The 14,818-nt window shown below is 41.0% G+C and overlaps 1 protein-coding gene across 3 annotated transcripts in view; it reads left to right on the top strand.

Moving 5' to 3' along the window:
- Positions 1-11,103: 11,103 nt before the first annotated feature.
- The window catches only part of akt3a (v-akt murine thymoma viral oncogene homolog 3a), a 123,875-nt gene continuing 120,160 nt past the window's right edge, over positions 11,104-14,818 (top strand). Inside the window, exon 1 of one of the 3 annotated variants that reach the window (XM_072677753.1) lies at positions 11,104-11,200. The gene's annotated coding sequence lies outside the window, so the exon portion shown is untranslated. Of the gene's footprint in view, positions 11,400-14,818 lie in introns of all 3 variants that reach the window. The other 2 variants (XM_072677752.1, XM_072677754.1) reach the window with 2 other exon arrangements.

Below are 14,818 nucleotides of genomic sequence, written 5' to 3'. Positions count from 1 at the left end.
TGATCAATTTCCCTGTGCCTAGAGAAGAACAGAAAAAGCATACCCCATTCATAACCAGTTGCTGAATTTCTAGTGTGAATGTTCAATCTAAAATATGTATTTTTGTAGGACTCTCATGAATTCTTCAGTCAAAGGTATTTGTAAATCTGTAGAAGTCATTCTTTCCCAGATGGGACTTACAATAATACTTACTATACTTACTATAATTTGTTACTAAATGTACTCTTTTTACTGAGATGCTCCAGCATATATAAAAGGTACAACATAAAACGTTTGGTTTGAATAATTGAAAAATGATTATAATAAAAAAAAAAAAGTCACTGTCTTTATCCTCCTGAGACCTGTATTGTTGGGGTGTAAAATGCTTGATTTTCACTATAATGCTAGACAGGTGACAGCAAATCAGACATTCTTTACTAATAGATGTTTGTCAGACACCCACAATTAACAGCTTTAAAAAGCAACTAAAATTTGACTTCGATTGATGTTTATTCTAGAAATTATTACGTTTATTTAATCTATACAATGCATTGACAAAAGTATTTGGACACCTGCTCATTTGTTGCATTCTTTTGAACAAATGAACGGTAGACGCAAAAAAGAGCTTATCCTATTTTTGTTGAAGTAACTGTCTCTATAGTCCAGGGAAGACTTTCCACTAGATTCCGGAGCATTGCTGTAAAGATTTGATCGCATTCAGCAACAAGAAGCCAGACGAGGTCAGGATGTTAGCATAAGGCATGGTGCCGAAAGGTGAATGGATATCTGCCCCAGAGAGTCCTATTGTATTGGCAATACTTCTCTACAGGGACTTGACAAGCTGTTGGTGGGTGCATTTGCACATCTATGTCAGTAAAGGATGCAACTTAGAGTAGATTCATACCTACCTATTTGTAACATATGTATTTTTACTCTGTTTATTTCATTATTTGTAAAATTTTTTATATGTTAATACTATCATCATTTTCTTCATTATTTTCTCTTTGTCCTGCTGTTATTTATTTATTTACTTATTTAAAAAAATTGTTACCTTATTTTGTGAGGTACGTTTAGTTACATTACATGTATGACATTGCTACATTAATAATAATAATAATAATAATAATAATAGTGTGTTTTTCACTGTCAGCTTTGCAGAACATGCCAACAAGATTTCAATTGTTCCATTGTTTTGTCAATAATGTAAATAAGCCAGATGTTGATATTTCTTTTTATCTGAAATACAGGTGTTTAGTAGACATCTTGGTATACCCAGTTATGTATAACTAAACCCACAATTATATGAAATTTAAAAAATAGAAACAACAGCCTATTTCTCTCATTCAGGATAAAATAGTGGATAACATTGTTATCGTTCCACACACAGCTAGCCATGCTGAAGCTTTTCTAGAAATGCCATCAGTCAGAAAACCAAGGAATGCAAACACAGCATAATAGAATTTGCACTATATTTGCACTTTAGCTGCCCATTTTTATTGCCCATTGAAGGTACAGCGCAAAAGCACATATAGAGATTAAGTTGAAAATGACTAAAATATTCCCTTTTATTTTGCTTGATTTCAGAAGACTGACATCATGACACATGTTTTTTTTTTTTATTAGCAAGACATCGTACATCCTAGCCCAGGTCTTCCTCTAGTAATCACTGTTAGAACTCTCAACGAGGTGCAACACACTCCTCTGTTACCCGGCTTTGACCTTGACATATGGCTTGGCTCCCAGACGCGGCTGCGAGGCCCGGCCATGATGAGATTGGATGGCACCCCGTGGCACCCCAGCATGCATCTGGAAGCGGAGGATGTGAGAGGGGTGTGGCGTGAATGTAGTGTGTGGCGCCCAGGGGTGTGTGGGGCACCGCTGGCGCCACGGCGATCTGTCAGCCCCAGATGTCCTACCCAAGGAACAGCTGCATTGGCTCAGGGCAGTGAGATATAGCCTTCCTCATCCAGAGAACCTGCCAGAGGCCACCGTGTCACACACAGAACGCAGCAGAGAGCCCAAACCGTGAGCAAAACTGTCGAGGCCTGGCAAAGTGTTCAGCAAATCGGTTTACAGCTCTTTTCAGTCTTGTTCTTGTGTAAGTTATAGCGTTGTGTCGGTTAATCTTACTTAATCAGTCGTTATTATGTTATTTTACACACAGTACCATGTTTCACTTTCACCCGTACAGCCCTATGAACTTTCTCCAGTTCATAAAGCATGTCTATAAACACCTTATTCACAACTGAATAAGGGTCAGTGAGTTGAGCAACACTGCCTACAGTATTTTGAGTGGCTGTTCAAATCACAGAGGCTCAGATTCATCATATTTAATAATTATTTATAATTTTTGTTTTTACCGTGGCTATAAGAGCATCGCAGTAACACATTTATTCATCTATCTGCATGTTCCTAACACAACACTGTCACACAAAAAAATACCACCTGGGTGAACATGTCCCAAAAATAAGCCACTTAACTTAATCTAATGTTCTCAGATATGCTTAAACCATCAAAAGGCAGTTTTGGATCTATTTGGCTTGAGCATTATGGCAAACATCAGAACGGCAACTAAGAATTTGACTTTCTTAAAAGGGATTTCAGAAAGCATTAAAGGTGCCAAAGTTCTTTGATATATAACTAGCAAGTATGTAACTTTAGTTGGGGCAAAAAATGCTCAAATGTCGTTTAAGAGGTCTGCTTACAACATCTTTATTACAACCTCTCTCGCTTACAACCTTATTATTTCACCTCAGAATGAAACCCGCTCGCTGTGTCCTAAACTGTGCCCTATTCACTATATAGTGCACTACTATGGGGCTCTGCCATTTTGTAATGGTGTCTGAAAACATAGTGCTGAATTTTCAGTGCATTATAACAATCCCACAATGCACTGCAATAAGTAGTGTACAAATTATGTACCCTAGCAGACATTAAATACCCATAAGACACACAGGTTGGGTAACTGGCAGTCCAAATTGGGGAAAAATGGGTGATAATAATAGTAATAATAATAACAGTAGTAGTAATAACAACAACAACAACAACAACAACAACAATAATAATAGTAATAATAATAATAACAATAACAATTGTCATCCATTATCATTCATTTTGGCATCCAAACAGGCAAGGACTGTTTGTCATTAATATGCATTAGCTCAATAGCCTGTTGATTTTGGTTGGCCTGTAAACAACTGAAACAGTAAAGGAAGAGTGGTGTGCTGATCACTGTCACAGCGACTTGGTTTTGGTTTTGCTTGTTTTATGAAGTTTTATGAATCAAATTGATTATACTTGAATTAAACTGTTGAATTAAACACAAGTAGCATCAAAATAGGAAATAATGTCAGACTAAGCCATTGTATCAATAGTTACAATTAGAGTTTCTCAACATTTAGGGGCCCTAAAATCTCACCCATGTGTCTCTTTTTTTTATTTTGCGTACAAGACAGAAAAAAGGGACTACGTTAATATTCTTGATTCCTTAAAAGTTTGTTTTTGTTAGATAAGGAGTTGCAACCTGAAATAAATAATTAAATTAAAAATTTATCGATTCTTTAAACAGCTACATTATGAATGTATAAATGTACATCTTAATTAAATTCAGTAAATAAAAACATATAAAATAAATTACAATAGGTGTTTAAGCAATGTTGTGCGTCATCTTAGCTTTTTTGAAACAGACAAGAAAACAAGAAGCAAACTATTGGGGCTTTTTGTAGCTTGGGGCCTGACTTGACTACTTGACTACAAACCTTATGGCAAAAATGTTCCTGGAGGTCACAGTGGATCTGAGCTCAGTCTTAGAGCTTTATTACACCTTCCTGACTTCCAACTGGAATTCCTGTATGTGCAGCTGTTTCATTCCCTGGAGAAGATGACTGGTGTCACACACTCGCTTTCCATGAAACAGTGGAGAGCTTGGTGCCACCTATCCATGCAAAACTGCTTGCAGTAATGAAGCCAGTGAGACCTGGGCTGGGCAATTTCCTCTGGGGAATGGGTGCACACATGCTTCAGCTTCAGGAAAGCAGAAGCTCCAAGGATGGTCTTGGAAAGGAGGGGAAAACACTCTTAACCACAGAGACCTGAACTCTTCCGCATCACTAGATGTGGCCAGACGTGGCCCTCTAATGCACACGCATACATACACACAGAACCTGAAGCAAACTTGCCAAGCTGTACCTCTGCAGAAAAAATAAGCATGTCAACACACTCACACCTGGGCCCAGCCTCCTGCCGAATGACACAGTTCATAAGTGGCTTCTCACATGCCATAACAGTCATTTTACCTGCTTTCCCAATGACATACTTTCTACTCACCTTCTCCAAACTCAACTACACTAATAACAATAAAGGTTCCTCAGGCGTTGCTGGCCGGACCACATGGTTCTAGGACATTATGTAGACATTCTTTCAGCTTAGGGAAGGTTCTTTATAGCTGCACAGCTCAAAGGTGGTTCTTATACGACATTACAGCACCACAATATGTATCCTCCTCTGAATGATGGTATGACAGTATAGTCAGTATGAAAGGCATCATGTCATTAGTACACAGAGTGTGACTGATAAGGCCCATAAGAAGATCAAAAGTAATTTCCTATGTGAACTGACTCATATATTCTCACACATAACATTCATAAGTCCTTCAAATCTGATGCCAAATCTATTGCTGACAAAGACAAAAAGCTGAAGTTAACATAGTGATGCATGTAGCTGCTGGAAGAGATTACATATGAAAATATTCACCATGGAGGTAATCAGTGAGTTTCCCTTCTTAGAGCCACAGGATTATCACATCTTATTACCCGGCTTATTGTTCTGTAAATTACATTGAACAAACAAAAAGTGCAGACTGGCGGAGTTGCTCTTAAACTGTAGGAATGAAAAATGAAGGCCTGCCTGCCAGCAGCCTACTGTACATTTAAGGGGTTAAACTGCACTGACTGAGAACATACTGAGACCAGTACACACTAACAGAGGTGTATGATCCATCACTTTTTAGAAAAAGACAAAAAGACTATTCATCTATTTCTTCACCTACTACTTATACTTTGTATTTAACCCCTTAAACAGCCTATGGCCCACCAGCAGACCTATGTGTTTTTAGAAACTTCTATTACCAAAGATTAGCCCCACCAGTTTGTACAGAAGTCCATGTAGTACCTGAGTAATATACCTTAGTGTGGAATAAGCCTTGCTGGGTTAAAGGGTTAATAAGATTGCATAATAGTATTGATTATGTTGGTTTTGGCAGACATTTGCTTAAATAGTATTATTCAGATATTCAGATTTGGCTGTTTTTTGGTGATGCATTTATTTTGCCCCAGAGCAGAATGTTTAGGGCACGCTGGGCAACACTCCTAAAAATGAAAGTGCTACTGACCCTTTTAACCTCATTTTACAAATGCTTATGTATCATGACATCGGCCCACTATTCCCATATCAGTGCATCTCTAGTTTTTAAATGTACTTCACAGCAGGAGCATTAATGTTCAGCTGTGCGTTTAGTTCTGCTTTCGCTGCATAACAGATGTAACACAGGCAATGTCTTTCAAATAGATCCTCACTGTCAAAAATCTTGATTCTTTAAAATCATCTTTGCTTTGTAACATATTACATTCATACCTGGAAGCTGCAATAAAAGTTGTAAGGGGTAAAACTACTGAACTTATGCAATTTGATTGAACAACCGATTTTGTTTCACACAACATGGATAAGCTGATTAAGCTGTTTTTGTGCTGAGGTACCCAGCTGAATGCTACAGAGCTTTTCAGTCTTGCACACCAAGGGCTAAACTGCGCTCCTATGTGCAGTTCCTGAAACTTTCCCATTGACTCCTGGCATTATTTATTTGCATATTGAGTGTGTCTCTGCACCCTTTTACTCCCCACCAGCGTGTAGTCATCCCCCCGGGCTACCTTCTCTTATGCAGCTGTATTTTATGAAATGGTTGAACTGCCTGGCTTCAGTATTGAAGGCTGTAATGAAGCAAATGACCATTTTCTGTGCTACTGAGTGTGATGGTCGAGTACTGCCGTGCTCTCTCTAGCAGTACAATTGATCATACTGTCCTTTTTTTGGCAAATAATTAATCCTAAAAGCATGTTTAGCACAAATACTATATATATATATATCCTAAAAATAACTGCCAATTCAGATACCTAACTTATATAAACTTATATAACTAAAAATCTCAGTGCATTATGTTGCCTTAAAAGTATGAGTTTGCAGAATTAATGTGATTCAGGCCTTTTAACATTGACTTTTCTGTGTCCCAAATTTCAGACAAAACTGTCCCATGTTAGAAAAGGCAGATTGTCTGTGATTACTCAACTTTAAGAGTACTGGTATGTCTCTCATCTCTTTCATGAGCATTTTCCTATTTGGTTTAATAAGAAACATTCTGAAGATCTTAGCGTTGTACTTTGTGTAATTTCCCATTTGTCATGAAATGACACACAATGTAAAGTAAATGCAATATTCTTATCCTCACTGTAGGTATGTTAGGGTACAGGTTTTGTAGCCACAACTTACAGCAAAGATCATACACATAGAGAAAGTGTAAACCTCACCCTGAAAGGAAAACTTGGAGCACACACATATCCCATCATCATTCTCTCCTAAGAAAAGGCCCGCTCCACGTTGGGGCCTTGCTGCACTGCTACCTTAACGACTGCCCCCTCCTCACACCCATCCCTTGTGATGGGCAAAAGGGCACGGTTCCAGCTGAACCCCAGGAACATCCCAGAACAACACGGAGCTCAGGAGGTCCGCCTCAGCCCCTTTCATGTGTGTCCGAGTGAGTGGGCGCTGGGGCCGGCGCTACATGGTCCTGGATGGAGAGAGGGACAGCTGTAGGCAGAGCGGCCACACGAGAGGACACGGAGCAGCTGCAGCCCCGGTTAAAGGTGTGCAGGACAGCTTTCGTTTTTCAGATGGGGAAACATAAGGCCAGAGCTGTCCGTTCTGGTTCACCTAGCCGCATTCAAGTGGTTAACGTGGCCCCAGAGTGACAGAGAGTGAAGAAAAAAAATTTGGAAAAAATATATAGTTTGAAGTATGTGTTGACCTACAAATGGCAGCATTCTTAGTTAAATCAGTACAGGGAAATAGAAAGTCATGCCAGATATTCTAAATATACTGGGGTGTTGCAATGAATGTGGCAAAATCTTTGTCAACATTTGGATAACAGTACATACAAACTGGACAAACAGACTGGTTCCACATTGTTGAAGGGGTTACTCACAAGCATAGTATGATCATACCTGGTCAACCTGAATGCAGAACACATGATAATAGAAGCAGGACTGAAAGAAGATGGCAGAGGACTGATGAGGATGTAGATCTGGTGGACAGCTGTTGTCTGCTTGGATCAGTTCTTAACAGGATCCATCACTTGGCAAAACAAGGGGCAGAGAGCCTGAAAACATCTTCAGCTGCAATAATAAAAAGTACCAACAGTGGCAGGTTAGTGGACCTGGGTATTGAACCCGCAACCATGTGATGAACAGCCCAGTGCTCTTACCACTAAATAATTGTGTGGGCTATGGTCTTCTTTGTAAAAGCTGGACAGTAAAATAAACAATGCCTTTGAATTTTACAGTACTTTTGACAGTAATAAAAACAAAGAATTGGACCCTTGACTGAATCAAGCATCGCCTCTACCCAATTGGCAACTCTTGCTGTGCTCCTGTCATGAGAAGAAGCAAAGCATTGTAAAACATGAGGTAAAAGAGAAAAGGCCGGCCAGCAACAAGGTTTACATTTGCATTCACAACATTTGGAAGACATTCTTATCTAGATGAATGCAGTGCTAGTAATCCTGCCCAAGAACCCTTATTAGTACAGCCTGGTGTGGAGGGCAGTGGTGTTAGCTACTATGCCATACCATCCACAAGAAGGATAGATATAATATGAGAAATCATAAACAAGCCACAATTCAAAACATAAAGATTGAAAGAAAAGGCCTGATATTCTGGAGGAATAGTATCCAAAGGGTCACCAGGAGTCTGAATCAACTTGAATGCACCTAATAGTAATATAGGGTTTGAGAAAGCACATATGAAGGTCTATTTGAGATCATGTAACAACTTACCATGGCTGATGTAAGCTGGCTATTAGTTAGCTATAGTCTTCAATTGCTTCCTTTTACTCACTAGTCTTAGCAATGCTTCACCCTTATAGTGTATGTGTGTGTATGTGTGTGTGTGTGTACACAAACATGTGTTCAAGTACAGAGCCAGACCCTTGTAAACAGACCCATGTAAACATGTTCCCTTATGGCGAACTCTGCACCTATATGCGCGTGATGGGACAGGTACAGTCTTCCTCTGAGCTCATGGACAGATGACAGAGGGGTTGGGAAGTATATGCCAGGGGGGTCAGGCCTGCTGTCCTGTGGGTGCGTGCAGGCCTTTCCCCACCTGTGTCACAGTGCAGACCTCTTTCTGTACAGCCGCTGCACCTCCCTCAGCCATCTGGAGCCTGCGGCCTGAGCTGGGGCTGAGCCGAGGCCTAAACCTGGGACAGCCGGCTTGGAGTAGAACACTGTCCCAAACAGCCTCGGGGGTCGAATGCCCAGTAGGAATTTCACATTTCAATGGTCCTCAGGTGATACCTGGCCACGCACGCCAAGGTCCAGAGCAGCTGTGTTTAATATGCTCTGCCATGCAAGCCACAGGGCCACAGTCTGCAGAATGAAGGGGCTTTTCTGTGGCCTTCGAGAGAGCAAAGAAGAGAAAATAAAAAGCATGCAAGTATGCTGTGATGAAAATTCAAGGGTGACACTTGTAAAATACAAAGCAAAGAAAAACCAGGCAACTAAATAAAAGAGAAGAAACACAAAAAAACAGAAAAGCTGTTATTAAACTTTGACCAAACAGCAGTGTCATGAAATACAAACCATTAAAAACCCATCTATTAATTTAGTATCTATAATAATCTTTAATATCTATACATTATCTTTTTTTTTAATGTTTGATGGGTGAACAATATCAGTATCCACCTACATTTAAGTTTTGATGGCTTTACTAGTAGGTGCTGGATTTTGATGGTGGACAGGGGTTAGCATGGGCACTCTACATAGAGTGTCTTGCACTGTGTATTGTTGCACATTCCTCCTATAACCATGATTAAAATGAGCTTGTGCTACTGCAACCCTTCTGTTAGTTCCATCAATTGTTCTGGTCCATCAACGTCCAGAATGGTTAGCTACATCAAATACTGAGGCATGTGGGTTATATGTGGAATCATTTTGGATTTAACATTTTGTTTCATAGCTTTTCTGTGTTGTTTCAATGCAAAGAAATCAACAATGTGAATATTAAAGCAAGATTGTAATGTCTATTTAAGGAAAGCAGGCTCACATGCAAGTAGCTTGTCTAAACCTACATATCTGATCTGATAAAGACGAAAACTAAATCTGATTTGAGCATTACGACCTGCTCTCTGAAGACAGCTTGGGCACTGCAGCCTGTCTCTATCCATCTCCTGCAGTTCCTCTTCTGAACACTCCAATATTGGGAGCACTTTTCCCAGCAGATGAACTGACAGGAAATACATTATGGACAAAAACAATCTGCTGTACCCATCACAGCCCTTACAGCCCTGCAGCACTGTTACAAACTGCACTGCACTGTGGTCAGGTCCTGGCCAAAAATAAAGTGTAATAGAAAAGAGAAGATATGTTAGATGGAAGCAGTCCAAGCTTTGAAGTGCATCAACAAAATGTGTTACAAAGGACGAAGGTTATTTTCATCTCCTATGCAACTCGATTAGAGGATACTCCACAGACTGATTTCAGAATAATAATACACTCTTGCAATTAATCATGCAGAATTAAACAAGCAGATTTGGCTAAATGAGGAAAACCTCTTTAAATAGTGCAATATAATAGAGAATGGTTAGAAAAACCTGACATTTCTAACTATTAAAGTACTTAAAGAACTATTAAACTATTAACAGTTTTGAAGTACTGGGCTTCTAAAGCCTTGCTTTAGTGAAATTAGACTACCAAGTTGATGAATGGATGAGATTTTAACAGAGTAGGACATAGCAGTATAAGAGGCACTCCAAATCACTTAAGCATATCTAAGTGGATTTAATGAGATCTGTAAAAAGCATGTGTTACTTAGCCTACATGCTGCTAATTGGCTAGCATGCTGTATGTAGTGCAATATCCCATCTGTGGAGAGTGGTCACACTAGCAGGCTCCAGAAAACAAGACTATGTGTAGTCAAATAGCCTATATTACCTTCTGTGAATAGGGCGACCATACGCTCTCTTTCACCTATACATGTCTGCTTTCTGGGATCTAAAAAACGGATCTGTCTCGGGTTTTTAAAACTGCATAAAATGTCTGGTTGACATTGGGATTTCACAAGAGCAGCACATGGCGACTGATTGCAGCTTAAAACTAAATGCAACTGTAAATACTGTAAAAAACAAATCAGTTAAATTTATAAGTTATAATTATATGTTAAAAACATATAATTATGTTTTTTATTATTATTTGCATAACAACTTTAAAAATCTGTAAAAAAAAAAAGTATTAAATAAAAATAAAATTGGTATTTTTTTATTATTATTTAATTAATTGCACGATTCTAGAATTAATTGGTTCTAGTGTATAAAGGCATTTGGTAAATGTGTAAATGTTTATGGCATATTAATATTATTTTAAGTTGCATTATTTTAGAGGGATTTCCCCCACACACAAACACGTCACGTTGCGACGGTCCTACACCTTTAGCCCTAATAGAAGCCTCCCAGCTACACCATCCTAACCATGGTGGATGCTGTGTGTCCCAACATCCTCTTTTTAGAGAACCAAAACATGGTCACTGCAGCTACTATGAACAATACTATGTTCAATACCAAATCACTCTAAAAGATCACTACTAAAATGAATAATAATAAAGCTGTGGAAACGGTGTCTGGGGTCACACAGTACAGACAGCTCTACACAGCGCAGACCTGCAGGTGCTGTTAATGCTAACGTCAAGCAGAGGAGCCATAGCCACGTCTCTCATCAGCCAGCCCTCATCATCTCGCGAGAATCAGCTCTGGCCGGGGTCCCGCGCGGGGAGTGACGGCGGCGTGTGACGCAAGCGAGTCGCCTGAAAGTCAACACCGAGCAGCGGCGGCGGCGCGAGGAGCTCTCAGCTCGGCGGAGCAACCGACCGACCGACGGACGGACGGACGGACTAACGGCGGGGTGAGCTGCAGCTGCTGCCGCCGCCTAGTTTCTCTCGCTCAGTAGTCCCGTTATCACAGCCGGGGCGGCCCGAGTGCAAGGCTGCTCTCACCGCGCCGTGTGTAGTAGTGTACCAGCGGGCTGAGGAAGACCCCTCACTCCGTCAGTCCGGGAAGCTGCGGCTGGAGAGGGGGGTTTACCCCACCAGCGCCGGCGCCAGGTAAACATAGCTGAGTGTAAACAGAGGGCGGCTGGTGGCTCCTCTGCTCTGCGCTCCTCTGCGCTCCTCTGCGCTCCGCTGCGCTGCTCTGATGCGGTTGTCAGTAAGCCGAGCTCGCTGGATGTTAAGCGGCCGCCTCCCTCACAGCTGAGCCGGGGCGGGCAGGGCTGGATGCTGCTGCTGCTGCTGCTGCGGCGGCGGCGGCGGCGGCGGCGGCGGGGAGGCAGGGCGTTATTAGGATGAGGAGGGGATGATGGAGATGAAGAACAAGGTGGAGTTGTCTGCTTTCGGCCTTGTATGTGAGGTGCACAACCCCGTCCTCCATAAGAAGCAGATAGAGCACCCCAGAGCTCCACACGCCTGTTCATGGCAGTTGTGTAGCAGTTGCAGTTAGTCCTGATAGATAGACCTGCATTACATCGACCATGGCATTATTAAACAGTGTGCGTACATTGCCAGCGCAAGTATACAGTAGCTGGCGTGTGTGTGTGTGTGTGTGTGTGTGAGAGTGACTCTGTGCATTCATGACAGTGTTTATATCCGTGCTTACTCAGGCATCGAGTCCCTTGCTAATTAAAGCACCGACAACAACAAACATGGTTAGAAGGCTTGTCTGGTCTCCTCAGCCATTACTGTTGTCCTGTTGCTACAAGGTACTGTTGGGTTACCGACCAGCAGCACTGACGGACCAGGAACAGCACAGACAGAGCTGACAGCAGTGTGACACACGGTCGGATGCTGGGTTGTCTGGCTGGCAGGCCTGATGATGCTGATGCTGGGATCTAAGGTGCCATACGTGTGGTTGTACAGTATATTTACAGTGCTGTACACGTGTTTGTGTATATGTGTGTGTGTGTGTGTGTATATATATATATATACACACACACACACACACACATATATATATATATATATATATATATATATATATATATATATATATATTTGCACTGTGATGCAAAAACCTCGGCATGTGAGGTTGCTTTCATTTCATGACGAATGGACCAATAGAAATGCTCTAAAATGACTTGGAATCAAATATTTAAACATTACGATTTTTACGATCTTCTTCTCCTGTAAAGCTTTTCTGGCCAGTAACAAAAAACACTACAATTGGAAGAAGTCCTGTTAAATATACACTGTCATTTGATGTTAGTGTGTTTGCTTAACCCCTTAAACAGCCTATGGCCCGCCGGCTGGCCGAAAGTGTTATTACAAACTTCTATTACCGTGGATTATCCCCCACCAGTTTGTACAGAAGTCCCTGTAGTTGCTGTGTAATAAGCCTTGGAGTGTTAAGGGGATCACCACTTCCAGAGCTCTCCTCATGGAAGTCCTATATTTACACTGGGTAGCATCTAGTAGCAAACCTAGCCCATCTGACCTGTTGGTCATTAAAGTAAACCAGAGTCACTGTATGTGTATGCATTTTTACTGCTTTTCTAAAAGACCTGCTTAATGTCCAGGTCCTGACCCTAAATTTAGCAAGCACTGGTGTTTGTGGCACAAAAGGGCTGTTTACGCTTTGTTTGCACTTGATTTCACTCTTCCACATGAAAACCCAGGCCTATGAAATCTGCTCAGGGCGCCCTCTGTGAAGTGTTACTACTGTGTGTTATTAGGTGTGTGAATGTGGCTTTATCTCTAAGTTAAGAGTCACTGAGAAGACAAGCCGGGACCAAACTGATACGGTATCTGCTGGCTAACAAGGAAACCCTGATAAAAACAAGTCTTAAGTCGAGGGAAGTCGTTTGCACCAGGCCTGTTAGGATGGTAAAAGCCTGCGAGTGTCAAGGCTTATCAGGAACGGTTTTGTATAATTACAACTCTGAACCCGCTTGACCTTTAGCTAAGTTCCTGTATCGTTGGTGTGAGGTGAATCTAAACTCGGATTTGGTTATCTGTTGACACACGAAAGAGCATTTGAACGTTAACTGTGTGTGTGTGTGTGTGTGTGTGTTTGTTGGATCAGTAATCAGTTCCACTCAAGTCGTGATCACGTTGCTGCATGTGCTGTGCAGGATCTCTGTTCAGAGTGCCAAGCTGGCCAAGCAGCTTTAATGGCGCGAAGAGTTTCAGCGCAATTCTGAAGTCAACCTGAAATCAGACTCAGATCTTTTGGACTTGTTAGTTCATGTTCCTGCTCATGTAAAGCACAGTGTATCATATCATCACTGCCACACAAATGACCATTTGTGATGTTGACAGTTGTTGTTGAGTAACATTGAGTAAAATTTCATGATGTATGGACCAATAGAAATGCTCCAAAATCACTTGGAATGAACTATGTTTACATTGACTTCCATTGATAGTTAAGATTTTAGTTGTCTTCTTCTGTAAAAATGTATATTTTGAAGATCAAAGGTCAAATATGATAGGTAATTAAGCAGGACATTGCTAATTAAACATGATCAGCATCAGATATTTTTAAACTGATGTAATTATTGTGCTCGGAGAGTGCAGAATATCTGGGTGACACTGGGACATACGGCAGTAGAGACCCTACAGAAATCTACCAATTTTTCCTGTAAAAAACAAACAAACTTTTTTTACATACATGTTTATGTATCAGCATCAGCAGATCCATTTGGACAAAACTATTAGGACACCTGCTCATTCAGCCATTCATTAGAAATCAAAGGCAATAAAAAAAGAATCCGAGGTAACTGACAACTGTCCTTATAAGGCTTTCTATTTTTCTTTTTTGGAGCATTGCTATGAGGATTTAATTGCATTCAGCGACAAGAGCGTTGGTGAGGTTAGGAGGTTGGATGGTCACCACCCCACCTCATCACCTCAACTCCTCAAACACATCCCAAAAGTACTGGATGGCGCACCACAGAGAACACAGTTCCACTGCTCCACAGCTCAATGCTGAGGGGGGGGGGCTTTATACCTGTTTAGCCCACACCTGGCATTAGGCATGATGCCAATAGGTTAATCTACAGGGACTAGACCACTAGCTATGTGTGTGTATGTGTGTTTTTGCACGTCTGTTTCAGCAGTGGGTGCAACTTAAAGGAGCTGAATGCATTTATTAGAAGGGGTGTCCACAAATATTTCAAAGGTTAATGAAAAGTTCTCAATATCAGCATCAGCCCTTTCCCATATCTGTTCATCCCTACAAAAGTCTTGTGTTTCCCCTGTGATCTTCCATCAAAACGTCATCTGAGGTTTAATCAGATGTGCCAGTGGGTGGAGGAAAATAATATTGACTATTGGGACTGACCGATATGGTAAATATACGAAATCGTGATATTTATAGACATTTATCATGATGCACGATATTTATCACGATAAAACTAAAAACATCAGTAGCAACAGATTCTTATAAACCACTATTCAGTCTGCTGCTTATTAAACCAGCCTAATTACACTGTTAGTAATGAAACCTGCAGATGATCAGTGTTTTTTGAGCA

Source organism: Salminus brasiliensis, chromosome 4 (genome assembly GCF_030463535.1).
Source record: "Salminus brasiliensis chromosome 4, fSalBra1.hap2, whole genome shotgun sequence".
Taxonomy (NCBI): domain Eukaryota; kingdom Metazoa; phylum Chordata; class Actinopteri; order Characiformes; family Bryconidae; genus Salminus; species Salminus brasiliensis.
Note: the sequence above shows the minus strand (reverse complement) of the source record. Positions and strands in the feature narration are given on the sequence as shown.